General features: G+C 43.8%; 1 protein-coding gene and 1 long non-coding RNA gene across 2 annotated transcripts in view; one reads left to right on the top strand and one right to left on the bottom strand.

Moving 5' to 3' along the window:
* Positions 1-17,294, bottom strand: part of LOC113015028 (junctional adhesion molecule-like) — a 357,528-nt gene that overhangs the window by 51,531 nt on the left and 288,703 nt on the right. The window lies entirely within an intron of this gene.
* LOC145425832 (uncharacterized) lies at positions 11,248-16,835 on the top strand. Its single transcript, XR_013906592.1, has 4 exons — positions 11,248-11,367; positions 11,685-11,789; positions 15,445-15,624; positions 16,604-16,835. It is a non-coding gene; the product is annotated as an uncharacterized LOC145425832 (long non-coding RNA).

The raw sequence follows: 17,294 nt of genomic DNA, 5'->3' as shown, positions 1-17,294 counted from the left end.
TTCGGGGACGTTATATTTGGTATATCCAGACCATCCGTCGGCTCTTACTTCGGAAACATGGCTTAAAAATGTCTCTTCAACGATGTAATCCGATAAAAAAAACGATCTCTCTACCCGTCGGCTTCCCGTGGCTGTCATGCGACCGACTATTGAAGTTAATAATACAACAGCTTCTTGCCATTTTTTGGGTTTCTTTTTATTGCTGTGTAACTGAGTTCAATTGAAAGCCTGCGTGCGCTAGTACCTCTTGCCACAAGTTCCCAGAATCCTTTGCGGTTTAACCCTGAATGACGTCAAATTTTCAATCTTTATCCTGGTAGGCCGGTCTATAGTCAAAATGCCCGGGCCAATTTTTTGTCCCAGTCCAGCCTTGATTGTGTGTGACGTCTTCTTTTGCGCATGCGGGCCGCTTTGAGGGTTCACACTAGAGCGCGTTTGCTGTCGCATTTTATTTATAGTGTGAACAAGCAGACAAAAAAATCAGATTTGATCAAAAAATCGGAATTAAGCATTAAGACCTGCAGTGTGAACGTAGCCTAATTATTTTCTCCCCTCTCTCTGTGGGCGCTGAGTCCAGTGTCAGCTTCAGAAATATTCCCCTCTGAAACCCCTTGGTGTGAGGAACTTGTTTAAAATAAAACTGCTCTTCTCTCTGGGCTGAACCTTGACAGTTTTAGACAGCTTAATTTAACCGCAGCTATTTTATCTCTCACATGAAACTTTGAAATCACTTCTCAACCAAACAGATCATGCAAAAACAAGAACAGAGAGAGGGGGAAAAATGGTTTCAGACAAACACACACACACATGCGCACGCAGCAAAAATCATTACAGGACCAGTTGGAGTAGAAAGCTGAGAGACACATACTTACTAATCACACAGAACTGCTGAGGACCCAGTTCGCTCACAGATTTCAAAAGCCTTAGTGATTATTATCCAGCATTAGTATCTGAACCTGGAATCATTTCTATGGAAACTGAATTTTATGTAAACGTTAAATTTAATCTGATGCAATCAGGTTTAAACTCACGTTCTGTTATTCACTGAAAATACAGACATTTAGAACAAACTAAGACCATCTGTGGTAGAGGAAATGTCTGCTGTGACTGCATCACTCTGCTCAGCTTTGTTGTTATTCAGCCTCTGCATGTTTACCTCTGCAGGTGAGTTTTACCTGTCAGGAGATAAATGCCATTTCAATGATAGATAAAGACAAAGAAATTGAGTAGGATTATTTCATATTCATTCTGTTGGTCTGTGTGTGTGCAGGCAACATGAGCCTGCACACATTAATTTTGTGATAAGTTTATTGAAAATTCTCTGTGTGTAAGTACAGTTTAGTGCTGTCTCATCATCACTCTGATTGACTGCTGTAGAAGTGAACAGTGTTACTTTGACCTTTAACCTCGCTGCGCGGTGTTGTTTCCTCTTTTTCAGATCACAAAATCATCACAGCTGAGTCTGGACAGGACGTCACTCTGACATGTCAAGCTCAAGCTCACATCGTCATAGTTGTAGAGTGGAGCAGAACTGACCTGGAAGATGAAAAACTTGTCCTTTTATATCAGCATGGATGACTTGTTCCAGATTACCAGCATCCATCTTTTGAGAACCAGGTGGATCTGAAGGACAGACAGATAGCTGATGGAGACGTGTCTTTGATTCTGAAGAATGTGAGACAAGATGATGCTGGAACATACGAGTGTTATGTCATCAAGAGAGCTGGAAAACCTTTGAAGCTCATCAGCGTCATCAGTCTGAAAGTTGGTTCTCCAAGTGAGTGAGGAGTGTTCAGTGTGTTTGAGATCTTCGGCTCTTTTAGCTGCGCTGCCTTATTGCTCCTAAATAGCTCTGTTTTCACAATCACTGAGATCCTTCTATTTTAGCCCAGCTGTGAATGATCTGTATTGGTAGTGTCCCGATTCGAAATATTGAGGCAAGGAACAAACCAACACTGGCCCAGAAGAGTTCACTCAAATGAAGATTTATTGAGTACACGTGTGGGAAGATGTACACTGCAACTCATCAGCATAGATCTTCTCCAAACAACTCAATTCAGAATAGTTTTATTCATCTCAGGGTTCAGCCCCTTCTGCGTCACAAATGTACATAATTATGCTTAAGTTACAGTAAATCATTGTGTGGCGGAGGTGTGGTCCGGCACGCGGCTGCAGGGGAGGAGTGGTGCAGTGGGCTCAACGGGGCAGTGCTGGTAAGAACAGCTGATGGCGGTTTGGACTGATGGTGGTTTTCCTTCCCTTTATATAGTGAGGCGGAGAGGAGCGGAGGGAAAGGAAGCTGGGGAAACCGACCGCTGTCAAACGGTGTTCTGCTGTAATTCTGTGGACACTCACAATAAACGTGCATCTGATGATAACGACCTGTGTGTGGGTGTATCTGTGCCTAGCGTGTGTCACACATCACTTAAAAATAGCTAAAATAGACAGAGATGTTACTCTTTCCAGTACTTTCTTCCATACATCGTAATTAAATTCATTCTCCGAATAGCCCCTGGGGACTTTACACTTTCTTCACTCTTCTTCTGTCACTTTTTACTAGGCAAGCTCAACTGCAGGTAGAAGCTAAATGAATTCAAGGCCTTTGCTTACAAAGGTCTACATTTAAATCATATTTGTCTGTAAGCGTGAATGCTGTTTTAACCTTCCATTGCTCCAAATCACCTTACACAATAGATTGTGAAGACATCGCGCTTCACAAAGCTTGAAACCTTCAATAGACTGAGAATCAACTCTTATGAGCACAACTACTGATGTGACGTTCTTTATCGAGGCTTCGAAGCTTGTGTCGAGTAATGGAGGGGGCGTTTCTGCGATGCGCGTATCGAGGCTTGCTTCATTTATGGGAGGAGCTGAAAATGATGACGTCCAAAGCCTCGCTGCCCGGCTGTACCACGTGACTGGTTCATGAAGTGGTTCGAACTTTGCCGCGAGATATGACAGCGATATAAACCCCTCAGACTTCATTCAAAATGTGGGTGTTTGATGGAGAGTTGCGGTTAGTGAGAGTTTGGAGACAGTTTGGAGGTTTATGAGAGTGAGGAGAGAAAGTCAGGAGAGAATGGAGCCAGCTAAGAAGAGGAGGATGTCCTCCCCTGTGTGGGAACATTTTGATCTTATTCCTCCCAACAAGGTATGTAAATTTCTACAGAAGATGTATTTTCATGATACTGATGGTGCAATACAATTTATGTTAAGCGGCTTTACTTTTGTACAAGGTGAAGTGTTTGCTATGTGCCAGGGAGCTGGGATATAACAACAACACCTCATCCATGATTAGGCACTACAGAGCTTTGCATGAGAATAAGGAGAACACCGATTGTGGAGCAAGACCAGGTGAGCCATCAAATGCCATGATAATTATTCTGTCCCTCCTGTTATTTCTAAGGCATGTTTTTTATAAGTTTGTTATATGGCGGGTCATAATCATTCGTTCTGTAATTAACTGTTGCAACATGTCAGAAAATATGTTTATTCCTGATCTTGTCTGGGCAAAGCCTGCCATCTAGTGGGTTGACAGGGTAGCACCATGTTAGAGCGCAAGCAGTGGTTTTCTCCCAGCGCTCGACAGGGAAGGTCCATTTGGCTGTGTCTCTGTAAATTCCTGCATCTGACGCCCTTGAAAAGGCATAATCTGTAAGTGTGGCAAAACGGTTTATTGTTCCCACTTATTAGTACCTTGTTCAGCAAAGTAATGAGCTTCTTGTGTGTTTAGCGAGTTTGTTACATTACTAGCACAAGCTAGCTGTTAGCCCTTTGTTTAGCCTGCTAACATGAAGCATACCAGCATGTGGTGTTAGCTGTATCTCTTACCATCTCTGTATCTCTTGATTGTGTAGTGACTGTTTACATAAGTCAACAATATTTAATGTAATCTTTGTGTATTTGTATGGAGAGTGAATACACTGTATTCTGTTTCTGTTATTACAGTTTTACAAAAAAAGGAAAATAAGGATCAGTAAAGCTCCGAAGAATGGCACGCGGTCTCCTGAGTGTTTACTGAAGCCATTTTATGTTTAGCTCACTGCATAAGCTGGATAGAGACATTCAGCTGAGGGCAGAAGAGTAAAAAGATTGTCCACGCATCAAGTGCACTGCCAGGATCCTGAGACACTCCAGCGACAGCAATCATGTGCAACCACGGGGACACCTCGCAGCTTTCACAGCTGGAAGTCAGGTCGGAATGCAGATCAGCAGCTTCACGCCGGTCAAACAGCTCAGCAGCTTCACGCCGGTCAAACAGCTCAGCAGCAAGCCTTGCTGCAGCACGAGCACGAGCTGAAGCCGAAGCTGCTCGAGCAAGAGCAGAATATGCCAAACGCCAAATAGACATGGAGGTCGAAAAGGCCCGGATGGAGGCAGCGCTAAATGCTCTGAAGCAGGAGGGAGAAGCCGAAGCAGCACTTGCAGCTGCAAGGGTCCTAGAGGCTGCAGTTCTGGACCAAGCAGAGTCTGTGAAGCCACCAGACATTCCTGCCACAATAGCTGCGGCTGTCAGCCGCACTCAAGAGTATGTAGATACCCACTTCCACAATAACACTAATATGGAAGGTGAGTCAAAACACAGTAGAGAGCAAAAATGTGACTTAGACAACACCCACACTACAGGGCCGGACATATCAGCAGCAGCTGCGCGTGGGTACCCCCCCAGTTCTCCACCTGTTTGGCAGCCCAAACTTCCACCTCCCCATTGGTCCAACTATGTTGGAGCAGCCAAACCACAACGACAAGCAGATGTATCAGACCTCGCTGCCCTCCTCTCGCGTCGTGACCTACTGACAGCAGGACTGACAGTGTTTGATAACAAGCCAGAGACTTATCTAGCATGGAGATCTACGTTTCACAATGCCACTGAAGATTTAAACCTAAAGTGCAGTGAAGAACTCGATCTGCTCACTAAGTGGCTTAGTGGGGAGTCTCTCCAGCATGCTCTGAGAATCAGGGCTGTCCATGTTAACAATCCAGAAACAGGTCTTCAGCGTTTATGGCAAAGGCTAGACAGGATTTATGGCTCATCAGAAGTTATTGAAGCTTCTCTGTTCAAACGCCTAGAGAGCTTTCCCAGAGTTACTCCGAGAGACAATCACCTTCTACAGGAACTTGCAGATCTCCTCCTGGAACTTGAAGCAGCAAAAAACGAAGGATATCTGCCAGGCCTCAGCTTTCTTGACACTCCAAGAGGCATAAACCCAATTGTGGAAAAACTCCCACATACCCTGCAAGAGTCATGGATCAAACAGGGGTCCAAGTATAAGAAAGAACACAGAGTGCACTATCCGCCTTTCTCCTACTTTGTCCAGTTCGTAAATAGCAATGCTGAAATGAAAGCTGACCCCAGCTTTATCCTACAAAATTACAGCACTGGGCACATGAGGATAGAAAGGCCACTGGTGAGACAATCACATTTTAGAGCCCCGCTAACAGCAAACAAAACACAGGTTGGCACACCCAGCAACAAATCTAACACTCACTCTCTTGATCCCGACAAACGGTGTCCAGTACACATGAAGCCCCATTCACTTGCAAAATGTAGAGGGTTTAGGATGAAAACACTGGATGAGCGGAAAAGTCTGCTCAAAGGGCTTTCGATCTGTTACAAGTGTCTCTCATCAACAGAACACAGGGCCAAAGACTGTAAAGCTGATATTCGTTGTCTGGAGTGCAAAAGCGATACCCACATCTCCGCCATGCATGCCGGGCCACCCCCTTGGAGAAGTGGGAGCTTTGATTCTACACCAGAGGCACACGGCGGGGAGCCAGACATCCCGAGCTCCACAGTGACTACATCTAACTGCACTGAGGTATGTGGACAGGGACAACAAGGACGGTCTTGTTCTAAAATTTGCATGGTGAAAGTATATCACAGCACAGCCCCTCAAATGAAAACGAAAATGTACGCAATTTTAGACGACCAAAGTAATGTGTCACTGGCTCGTTCTCCCTTTTTTGACATGTTTAATGTACATGGTGAAGCCTTTCCATACACAATGAAAACATGCTCTGGCACAACGAACAAAACAGGCCGTAGAGCTCACGGCTTTGTCATTGAGGGTGTGGACGGAAAAGTGTCCATACCACTACCAACACTGACAGAGTGTAATCAGATTCCTGACAACAGGAGTGAGATACCCACCCCAGAAGCTGCAGCTGCTCATCATCACCTAGCTCACATAGCTGCACAAATACCCCCTCTTGATCCAGAGGCAGATATTCTCCTCCTCTTAGGCCGTGATGTAATTCAGGCTCACAAGGTTCGACGCCAGGCAAATGGGCCCAATGAAGCACCTTATGCCCAAAAGCTTGATCTTGGATGGGTAATTGTTGGGGATGTTTGCCTCTCGGGAGCTCACAGACCCACATTGAACTCCTACAAGACTAACATACTGGATAATGGCCGCCCCAGTTTTCTCTCTCCCTGTGGCAACAGAATCTACACAAAAGTGAAGATCACAGAAGAATGCCCCCTTTTTGAGAGCACACAGGTCAAAGATGAACTGGGCAAACACATCTTTCAACAAACTACTGATGATGACAAAATGGCACTCTCTGCAGAAGATAAGACGTTTCTGAACATTATGCACAAAGAGTTTGCTAAAGATGATGCAAATAACTGGGTCGCCCCCCTGCCCTTTCGTCATCCCCGACGTCGCTTACCCAACAACAGAGAGCAGGCTCTCAACCGCCTCATGTCCCTACGGAAGACATTAAAGAGAAAGACGGAGATGAAAGATCATTATGTGGAGTTTATGAAAAGGATCTTCGACAAAGGTCATGCAGAAAGGGCACCCCCTCTCAAACCCCACCAAGAATGCTGGTATCTCCCACACTTTGGTGTTTACCACCCCCAAAAGCCAGCAAAAATCAGAATAGTGTTCGATTCAAGCGCCCAGTTCGAAAATGTGTCTCTGAATCAAGTACTGTGTAAAGGCCCAGATCTCAATAACAGCCTTGTGGGCGTGCTTCTCAGATTCCGAGGTGACCCACATGCTGTGATGGCTGACGTGGAGCAGATGTTTCACAACTTCATGGTCAGAGAGGACCATCGTGATTATCTGCGTTTCCTGTGGTTCCGCGATCACGACCTCGATGGAGAAGTGGACGAGTTTCACATGACAGTCCATGTTTTTGGGAATTGCCCGTCCCCCTCAGTTGCCATCTATGGACTCAAGAAGACTGCTGTGGAAGGAGAGAAAGAATATGGCAGTGATGTAAGGGAATTTATTGAGCGCCATTTTTATGTAGATGATGGGCTAAAGTCATTTCCCTCTGAGACCCAGGCGATTGACGTCCTTCACAGAACACAAAGGATGCTGGCTCAGTCTAACATCCGCCTTCACAAGATCTCATCCAACAGCCCTGTAGTCGTCAGTGCCTTCCCAAGTGAAGATCTAGCCACAGGCCCGCAGGAACTCCAACGTGGACAACACGCCCCACTCATGCAACGCAGCCTTGGGTTAGGCTGGGACCTGTCGACAGACCAATTGTCATTTCAAGTTGAAATCAATGACAGGCCTTTCACCAAACGTGGTGTATTGTCAGTCATCAACAGTTTGTATGACCCACTCGGCTTCGCTGTGCCAGTCAGCATCGAAGGCCGCTCCATTCTGAGAGAGATCTCTATGGACATTAGCGAATGGGATGCACCGCTGCCGAGGGAGAAACAGGACAAGTGGCAGCAATGGAAAGATTCCCTAAAGCACTTACAACAGCTCAAGATCTCCCGCATGTATACATCCATCTCACTATCTGAATCTCAGAGAAAAGAAATGCATGTTTTTTGTGATGCATCCACAAAAGCTGTTGGAGCCGTCGCTTACCTGAAACTCACAGCAGGCAATGGGCTCAGTGAAGTTGGGTTTCTTCTTGGAAAGGCCAGGCTGGCTCCAAAACCAGACATCACAATTCCAAGACTGGAACTTTGTGCTGCTGTGCTGGCTGTAGAAGTGGCGGAAATGGTCCAGCAGGAGCTTCACACTACTATCGATGAGGTGAACTTCTACACCGACTCGAAGGTGGTCCTTGGATATATTTTCAATGAAAAAAGACGCTTTTATGTGTATGTGCATAACCGTGTGGAGCGCATTAGGCGTTCTACCCAGACCCACCAATGGCATTACGTACCCACACAGCTAAACCCAGCTGACCATGCCACACGAGCACTGCCCGCTGAGCATCTGTCTCACTCTACATGGCTTAGCGGACCTGCCTTCCTTACAGATTCAGGCCAACGACAAATACAGAAAGAACCTTTTGACCTTGTTTGCCCTGAAAACGACACTGAGCTGCGCCCAGATATCGTATCCTGTGCCACCTTTCTGTCAAAAAAAGAGCTCGGGACCACAAGGTTCGAGAGATTCTCAAATTGGAGTCGTCTGCTAAAAACTATTGCCAGACTGCTGCACATTGCCGAGTCGTTTAAAGGTGAAACAGAGAGCACATGTCGTGGATGGCACAAGTGCAACAACTATGCTACAGAAGAACAGCTCCAGCAGGCCAAGGTTACTATCATTCGTGCAGTTCAAAAAGAGGTGTATGGATGACATCAAGCGCATGGAGCAGAGTGAGTCCATTCGCACACAAAGTCCACTTAGCAAGCTGAGTCCTTACATAGACGCTGATGCAGTCCTTAGGGTCGGTGGCCGGCTCGCAAGAGCTCAACTGTCAACAGATGAGACACACCCCATGCTCATTCCCAGTAAACACCACATAACCCAGCTCATAATCAGACACTTTCACGCACAAGTATGTCATCAGGGCAGACACTTCACCGAAGGTGCAATCAGAGCTGCAGGTTTTTGGATTGTGGGTGGGAAAAGAGCCGTCAGTAGTGTCATCTTCAACTGTGTCATATGCCGCAGATTAAGGGGCAAGCAACAAGAGCAGATCATGTCAGATCTACCAGAAGACAGAATGTGTACAGACCCTCCTTTCACGTGTGTGGGCCTAGATGTTTTTGGTCCGTGGCCTGTTACAGTCAGAAAGACACGAGGAGGTCAAGCAGAGGCCAAGAGATGGGCAGTGATCTTTACGTGTATGAGCACTCGTGCCATACATATCGAAGTGATAGAAGCAATGGACACTTCATCTTTCATTAATGCTCTGCGCCGTTTCGTTGCCATGCGAGGTGCTGTTAAACTACTCAGATCCGACTGCGGCACAAACTTTGTGAGTGCTTGCAGAGAACTCCAAATCGACAAGAAGGGTTGTCATAATGACAAAATCAACAAGTATCTTGGAGACAGAAGCTGTGAGTGGCAATTTAACCCTCCACATGCATCGCACATGGCTGGATCTTGGGAGCGCATGATTGGCGTCAGTCGGCGGATCCTTGACGTAATGCTGCTGCAGCATGGAAATGCAAAGCTCACACATGAGGTGTTAGTAACATTCATGTCGGAGGTCACTGCAATAGTCAACTCAAGGCCACTTACCACAGTTTCTGCTGACTCAGAGCATCCTGAGATTCTCACTCCTGCCATGCTACTCACACAAAAGGTTGGTGCGCCCCCAGTACCACCAGGTCAGTTCCACGATCAGGACCTGTTTAGAGCGCAATGGAGACGTGTACAGTACCTAGCCAACATCTTCTGGGGACGATGGAGGAGAGAGTACCTCAGCGGACTACAGGGTCGTCGCAAGTGGAGGGCATCAAAGCCCAATCTACAAATTGGAGATGTGGTCCTGCTCAAAGAGGGACAAGAAAACAGGATTGACTGGCCACTAGGGCTAGTCACAAAGACCTTCCCCAGTCAAGATGGCAGAGTAAGGAAGATTGAAGTCAAGATCATCCGCAGTGGCGAATGTAGAGTGTACCTGAGACCCATCAGTGAAGTCGTCTTGTTGGTACCTAAGAGCTAAGTCTGAAAGACTCTTAATATCCTTTGTAATAGTGGGATTCAGCTTTAGTTGGTGTGACGTCCTGCAGACGTCAGGCGGGGAGTATTCTGTCCCTCCTGTTATTTCTAAGGCATGTTTTTTATAAGTTTGTTATATGGCGGGTCATAATCATTCGTTCTGTAATTAACTGTTGCAACATGTCAGAAAATATGTTTATTCCTGATCTTGTCTGGGCAAAGCCTGCCATCTAGTGGGTTGACAGGGTAGCACCATGTTAGAGCGCAAGCAGTGGTTTTCTCCCAGCGCTCGACAGGGAAGGTCCATTTGGCTGTGTCTCTGTAAATTCCTGCATCTGACGCCCTTGAAAAGGCATAATCTGTAAGTGTGGCAAAACGGTTTATTGTTCCCACTTATTAGTACCTTGTTCAGCAAAGTAATGAGCTTCTTGTGTGTTTAGCGAGTTTGTTACATTACTAGCACAAGCTAGCTGTTAGCCCTTTGTTTAGCCTGCTAACATGAAGCATACCAGCATGTGGTGTTAGCTGTATCTCTTACCATCTCTGTATCTCTTGATTGTGTAGTGACTGTTTACATAAGTCAACAATATTTAATGTAATCTTTGTGTATTTGTATGGAGAGTGAATACACTGTATTCTGTTTCTGTTATTACAGTTTTACAAAAAAAGGAAAATAAGGATCAGTAAAGCTCCGAAGAATGGCACGCGGTCTCCTGAGTGTTTACTGAAGCCATTTTATGTTTAGCTCACTGCATAAGCTGGATAGAGACATTCAGCTGAGGGCAGAAGAATAATATAGCATGCAGTAATGTTACTAAATGATATAACAATATTATACAGCTATTATAAGTTACGTGTGTGATATTTATATTTGTGCTTTGTCTTTATTGTCTTTCCTCAGGAGAACAATCTCAAATAGATGAAGACCTGGTTAGCATGGTGATTGAGGACTCCCAGCCATTTAGCATTGTGGAGGACAAAGGATTCAAAAGATTTGTTAAATCATTAAATCCTAGCTACGTTCTCCCCACTAAAGGTTATAAAAGCAGTGAAAATTTAGTTTTTACAGAATAAAATGTGAACAGGCAGGACTGAGGCTCAAAGCCTCAGTGTGTAGCTGTCCATACCTCAACGTTACAAAAGCACAACTACTGTCCACACCCCAACCACACCTCACCTCACAGTAAATGATCATTTCCATTTTAAGCATTTCCAAATAATCATTTTCCATACTGCCAGTATAAATATACACAGTATACTGCCATCACTACAATATACATGTTTTACACACTCCTTTTGTTGTTGACATTTACAGGCTGTGTGCAAAATGCCACACTCTTCAAATTCATGCCAACTAATATTTTTATGTCCAGTAGGTGTCCTACTAGAGCAAATGAAGCTTTAAGAAGCTTTGCGCTGGGATGAACCAATTGGATGAAACGCTTCAGTGCTTCATGAAGCTTCATCTGCCGATCACTAAGCACAATATGCAAATGTGTGTATACAATGATTATGGCTGCACATGCAATAAAAATGTTAATCTGATGCCAGTAGCTGTGATAAACAGTTTAATGCAATTTAATGATAAAGTTATATTATTAATGCAGTAAAATAATTCCTTTATTCCCACTGTTAGCAGTGTTTGATTTAGTGTTTTGATAAAAGCCTATTTCTTGTGTGTATATTAGTGCTCAGAAGAACAGACATGTGGTTTAAAGCCTAGACAAAAAAAATCCTCCTCATCAACACTTTTTTGTTTGTCAGGGGACATTTGTTTTGTAATAATTGTTGTTCTTTTCATATGACTTGCAGCAGGCCATAGTTTATTTAACACAGTGGATGGTGCAGCAGAGATACCTGACTCAAAACAGGACACTGTTTCAGGGCCAGTGAATGTCACCTCTCCTCCAGCTACAGGTAGATATGAGCAGCACTTAGATGAATTTTTTGATTTTGCTCTGACAAATATTAACATTTTAGAAATTCAATTTCCTGATCCATTTTTGATCTTTTCTATCACTTTTCCCAATGTACCTGCAATTAATTCCAGATCCTTGTCTCTGTTGAAATCTCCCAATTCTTTGAATCTTTGGGCTGAAGGAAGGACAGTACTCGGTGTATAAATGCTCAATCAACAATCATTTATTTCCATACAATTCAATACTTATGAGCATTAGAACCATCATGATGGGGAGACCTGCCTGCAGAGGGTCACAGCAAGTCTCAAAATGGTGACGGGTTACTCAGCTTTTTATACCCTCTAGTGGCCCCCACCTAGTCGTAAGAGCCTAAACATTACATTCTTTCTCTCTTACGGCGCCTAAGTTATGACCTCGGCTCCCTGTCTTTCTCTTCTGAAAGGTGGGGGTATGGAATGTGGTCTGTTTCTTCTATTATCTGCACAAGGTCCTCTGCACACAACATTCTCTTCATGATTCAGCAGTATGAAATGTCAAGAAACAGTGTAACACATTCAACAGTGTCGAGTAATACAGGTCAATCCAATAGATCTAATGATTTTCACACTCTTTTAAGTCAGAAGTATAATGCAAACTGATACTACATACTGATCACACACTCTATAATAAAGGGTATAATATGATCTACAGCAGTATCATACTTCAACTACTTTGATTACATATATAAGGTAACATATGATAACAGAATAATATCACAATTCCCCCTTTGATCTCTTTTCTTCAAAGAGATCACTTACAACATACACTCTAGTGTTGCAAGGTCCAGTTCTTCTTGGTCCTGAGGCCCTCTGTCCCCCTTTAACGGGTGAACCATATGTGGGATGACCTCTGTGTTCACGCAGTTCAGATGCGAGAAAAGTTAGATTTACAACCATAACAGTTACAGATGACACTCCCATCACTCCCCAATTCTCCCACAGCTTTATTTTGGTGCTCCAGTTTTCCACCCCCATTTTGATGCCACCTTATACCTTTCAAATGTACTTAGACTAGAACCTCTGTCTAAAGAGCTTTTAACCTTTAATTTTATTGCTGCAGCTACCAGTGTCTTCCAGTTGGGTGATTCTCAGCTTCTTTCTTCGACCGGGGTTAGACCACCCTTTAGTCGTTGCACAGTTCTGGGGATTATTCTGCCCCGATTTCAAACAAGGATCTGTGTGTTTTGGGGTCACCGCCGTGTCCCCCTTTTTCGCCAAGAGCCTCTCGAACCTTGTTGGTCTGGTGTTCCTGGTTTTCACCAACCCCTTCATGGTTATTGCTGTGTTTATGGGATCCATCTTCTCAAGGAGCCCAACCGTCATGACACTTGACCCCAGTTGCTGTCTTGGCAGTCCCTACATCTGTCTCTGCTGTGAAGGGTCCCCATATCTCTGTGTCCCCGTCTGGTGTCTGTTCCTTCCTCTGCAAGAGACAGAAAACCAAAACACCTCTCTCCCTAGCCTTGATAATCTAATATTGTTATCCATTGTTCTTCTAATGATTCAAATATGGTTTAAAATATTATGTTCAGGACTTATTCTAATCATAATCTATGTGTGTGTAAAAGAAATCAAAAATTAATGAACCATCTCTAAGTCTAACACATTATAAGCTTAAGTTTTACCATAGCTAAATTATTAAACACAAAAATAAACTCATAGAAATTTTCATATCACCATTGTTAGATGTTCAAACTCAACTTCCACTTCCCCCTTTTTTGACACACTCCCATGTGTCAATTCACAGGAGCTAGAAACTTAAAAGAAAAGGTTAGTGACATCATATCTCAAAAAAGCATCAGAAATTCTCCTCTTCAGTCTCTCTTATCGTCCTGCTCCTGCAAAAACAAAACAAAACAAAACAAAGCATCCACCCTTCTCTAGGTGAATTGTTTGCTGGCATTTACTAATCCTAAAGTTGGTGCAGTCTTTGTCTCAGTATCAAGTCAGTCAAAACTTTTAGTCCGTCCATCACAGTCCAATCACATGCATTCATTCACACACATTCATACCAGATGTTGCTGATAATGGAGTCTCCCGCGTGACCTATTCGAGAATCCATCCCCAGCAAGATGACGTCATCATTTTAAAAGGAAAACAATTCCTTGTTGTTGTTTTTTTTTTTTGGACCGGATTGACTTGCTGCAATCCTTTTAGACTCAGGACTTCTCATGTGATCAGTGTCCCCTATAAGTGAATTTCTCCCAAGGCAATTACAATCATGGAGAAGCACACTTTGCAACTGTATACAGTAATAATATTTTATAGCGCTTTAAATCTCAATCTTTCAGGACTGGTTTAAAGAGCTGATTGTTAAATCATGAAATATCACCACCGGTGGATCACACCTCTCAGATGTTTTTTCCTCAGTGCACTGTAACAAAAACGAAAACAGACGTAACCAACAAAACACTAATAACAATAACACAAACTAGGGCCCGTTGCAGACATGTCCAAGCATAAAACTATCGCTCTCTCGCTTACGAGAAAGAACACAAGCCAAAGCTCACTGATAAAATCAAGCTAGCGCTAAACAAAACCAAACAATCAACCAGAAATTCACAGGAACGTTTTGCTTCCTGCCGGGACAATATTGTGTGGGAATGAGAACCTCAGGTGCCGTAACACCTTTTGTTCCTCCTTGAATTAAATCTCAATCACAGAAAATGCCGTACTCCGACCTAAAACTTACCCTTTTAATTCATCATTTTCCACTCTGTGCCACTGTTCCTCATCAGGGCTGTGTGAAGCACAGCAAAGAATTCAGTCAAGGCCTTGAGCCATAAACAGACATCACGCACAGACATTGTTTTCATAACCAAACCGTTTTAGACCTTATTCCTTAACTCTACATAAATGCCCTCTAGCTGACCTATAACACATTCTAAGTAATCAATGGTAATCAATGGCTCCTCATAAAAATTAAGTATTGGGATGTTTGTGTGCAGCATTTTGCATACAGTGGGGCAAAAAAGTATTTAGTCAGCCACCGATTGTGCAAGTTCCCCCACCTAAAATGATGACAGAGGTCAGTAATTTGCACCAGAGGTACACTTCAACTGTGAGAGACAGAATGTGAAAAAAAAATCCATGAATTCACATGGTAGGATTTGTAAAGAATTTATTCGTAAATCAGGGTGGAAAATAAGTATTTGGTCAATAACAAAAATACAACTCAATACTTTGTAACATAACCTTTGTTGGCAATAACAGAGGTCAAACATTTACTATAGGTCTTTACCAGGTTTGCACACACAGTAGCTGGTATTTTGGCCCATTCCTCCATGCAGATCTTCTCGAGAGCAGTGATGTTTTGGGGCTGTCGCCGAGCAACACGGACTTTCAACTCCCGCCACAGATTTTCTATGGGGTTGAGGTCTGGAGACTGGCTAGGCCACTCCAGGACTTTCAAATGCTTCTTACGGAGCCACTCCTTTGTTGCCCGGGCGGTGTGTTTTGGATGTTTTGGATGTGGTGTCTCACTTTCATCTTTTCTGGCACACATTAATTCTTGAAAGAGTTCTGTACTATTTTTCTCTCTCAGGTGGGCATGGAGAAACCCCTTCAGTTCAAGTGCAGTCAAATCGTCTTTATTGATTAACATATCTTTAAAAGTTCCAGGCCTTAATATCCTGAGCGCTCCACGAACTATCTCTGCATCAGGGAAGCCTTCTCTGCGTCGACCTCTTGCTGACCCAGGCCCGCTGGACCCACCGTCTTAGCAACCATGGATCAGTCTCGGCTCCAACTTTCAGCTCGCATCAGCTCCCGTCCTGGTCCCAGATGTCATTTTTAGTAAGTAAGGAAGACAGCATGTGTCTCTGTATTCCTCCAGATTGTGTCTGAGTCTGATTTATTTCACACAAACAAATGCTATATAAACACTACCATGAGCTTTCAATATATAATTCAGCAGGTTCCTCATTCACATCAATTACATTTACTTATATCCTCAGTGAAATATACTCTCTTTACTGGTTCATTTTCTCTAATTAACATCTTCTTTCATAACAGTTACTTTCCTTACTCATATCAATAAACACATCACATTGTCTTCTACAGTGTCTTACTGTCAGTTTTGGCCGGCGGTCATAGGTTCTGTCCAATAATATGACGCAAGACTGGAGTAAAAGACATCCATGGATTGGCACTTTATTAATGAAGGAACATGATAGGAGCACAAGAACACTAACTATAACTAAACAAAATGGCTTCCTTTTGGGGTGGCTGTAGCTCAGGTGGCAGAGCAGGTCAGCCACTAATCAGAAGGTCGGTGGTTCGATCCCAGGCTGCCTCCTGGCTGCATGCCAAATATCCTTGGGCAAGATACTAACCCCATGTTTGCCTACTGGTGGTGGTCAGAGGGCCCGGTGGCGCCAGTGTCCGGCAGCCTCGCCTCTGTCAGTGCGCCCCAGGGCAGCTGTGGCTACAATGTAGCTTGCCATTGCCTGTGTGTGTGAATGGGTGAATGACTGACTGTAGTGTAAAGCACTTTGGGGTCCTATGGACTAGAAAAGCGCTATACAAATGCAGGCCATTTACCACTTTTATACTCTTCCGGAATAGCCCAAGTATGGGGGTTAACTAATCAAAATGAAAACATAACCCTCCACACACACAAACATGCAATAACATTAAAGCACATCACAAACATATACATATTTCCAACACGTACTATAAACAAACCAATAACATAAGCTTCACCCATTACTATATAAATTAAAACCCTCTTTATCCATACTCCCTAACCTGACACACTGGTCTGCTCCAACAGCCCTTAAACAGGTGATTAAGCTGCTTTCACTCTTATGCTCCACATCCTGCAAGAAGCAACCAGGACAGGTGAGTACCTTATTTAGGTTACTCACAAATGATTAACTGTAAACAGCTTTAACCTTGGCTCTTCTGTGACACAGGTAGGATGGCCAGTCCCACTGTCTCTTCACCTTTACAAGCTGTCATTTTAGTTGTATGTCACATAAACCCAATAAAAGACTCCATAAGAACTAAAGTGTTTTTTCTTTATTACACTATTTTAAATTCCCAATCCAACAATTAATCATTAACAATACCAACCAGATAATGGAACCCCTGGTCTCCATTAAAAACAGCAAAACAGTAAATATGTGACTAGGGATGGATACCGGCATGGCACCGGTTCTGACATAAACGGTAGTAACCAGACCGAAAAGCAGCGCACATTTCGGTGCTTTTTTTTCCTAAGCTGTGATACACTTTAGATTCTAGCCAATCATTTTACGTTTCTGAGGATAGTAGGCGGGCCCAGGTACGTACATTCTTTTAGATCAGAGCTACAGATTAAAAATGCCCAAGGCGAAGCGGTCAAAAGTCTGGCTGTACTTCACAGCAAAAGATGCAAACTCAGCGGAAGTGTGACGAATTGGTACGAACCATACAGAGTGGAGAAGGCCGTTTTTGTCTTTGGACTCTGCAGACAAGGGAAT

This window comes from Astatotilapia calliptera, chromosome 3, assembly GCF_964374335.1.
Source record: "Astatotilapia calliptera chromosome 3, fAstCal68.1, whole genome shotgun sequence".
NCBI classification, from domain to species: Eukaryota; Metazoa; Chordata; class Actinopteri; order Cichliformes; family Cichlidae; genus Astatotilapia; species Astatotilapia calliptera.
The sequence above is the reverse complement of the archived record's forward strand: the minus strand, read 5'-3'. Positions and strand labels throughout refer to the sequence as shown.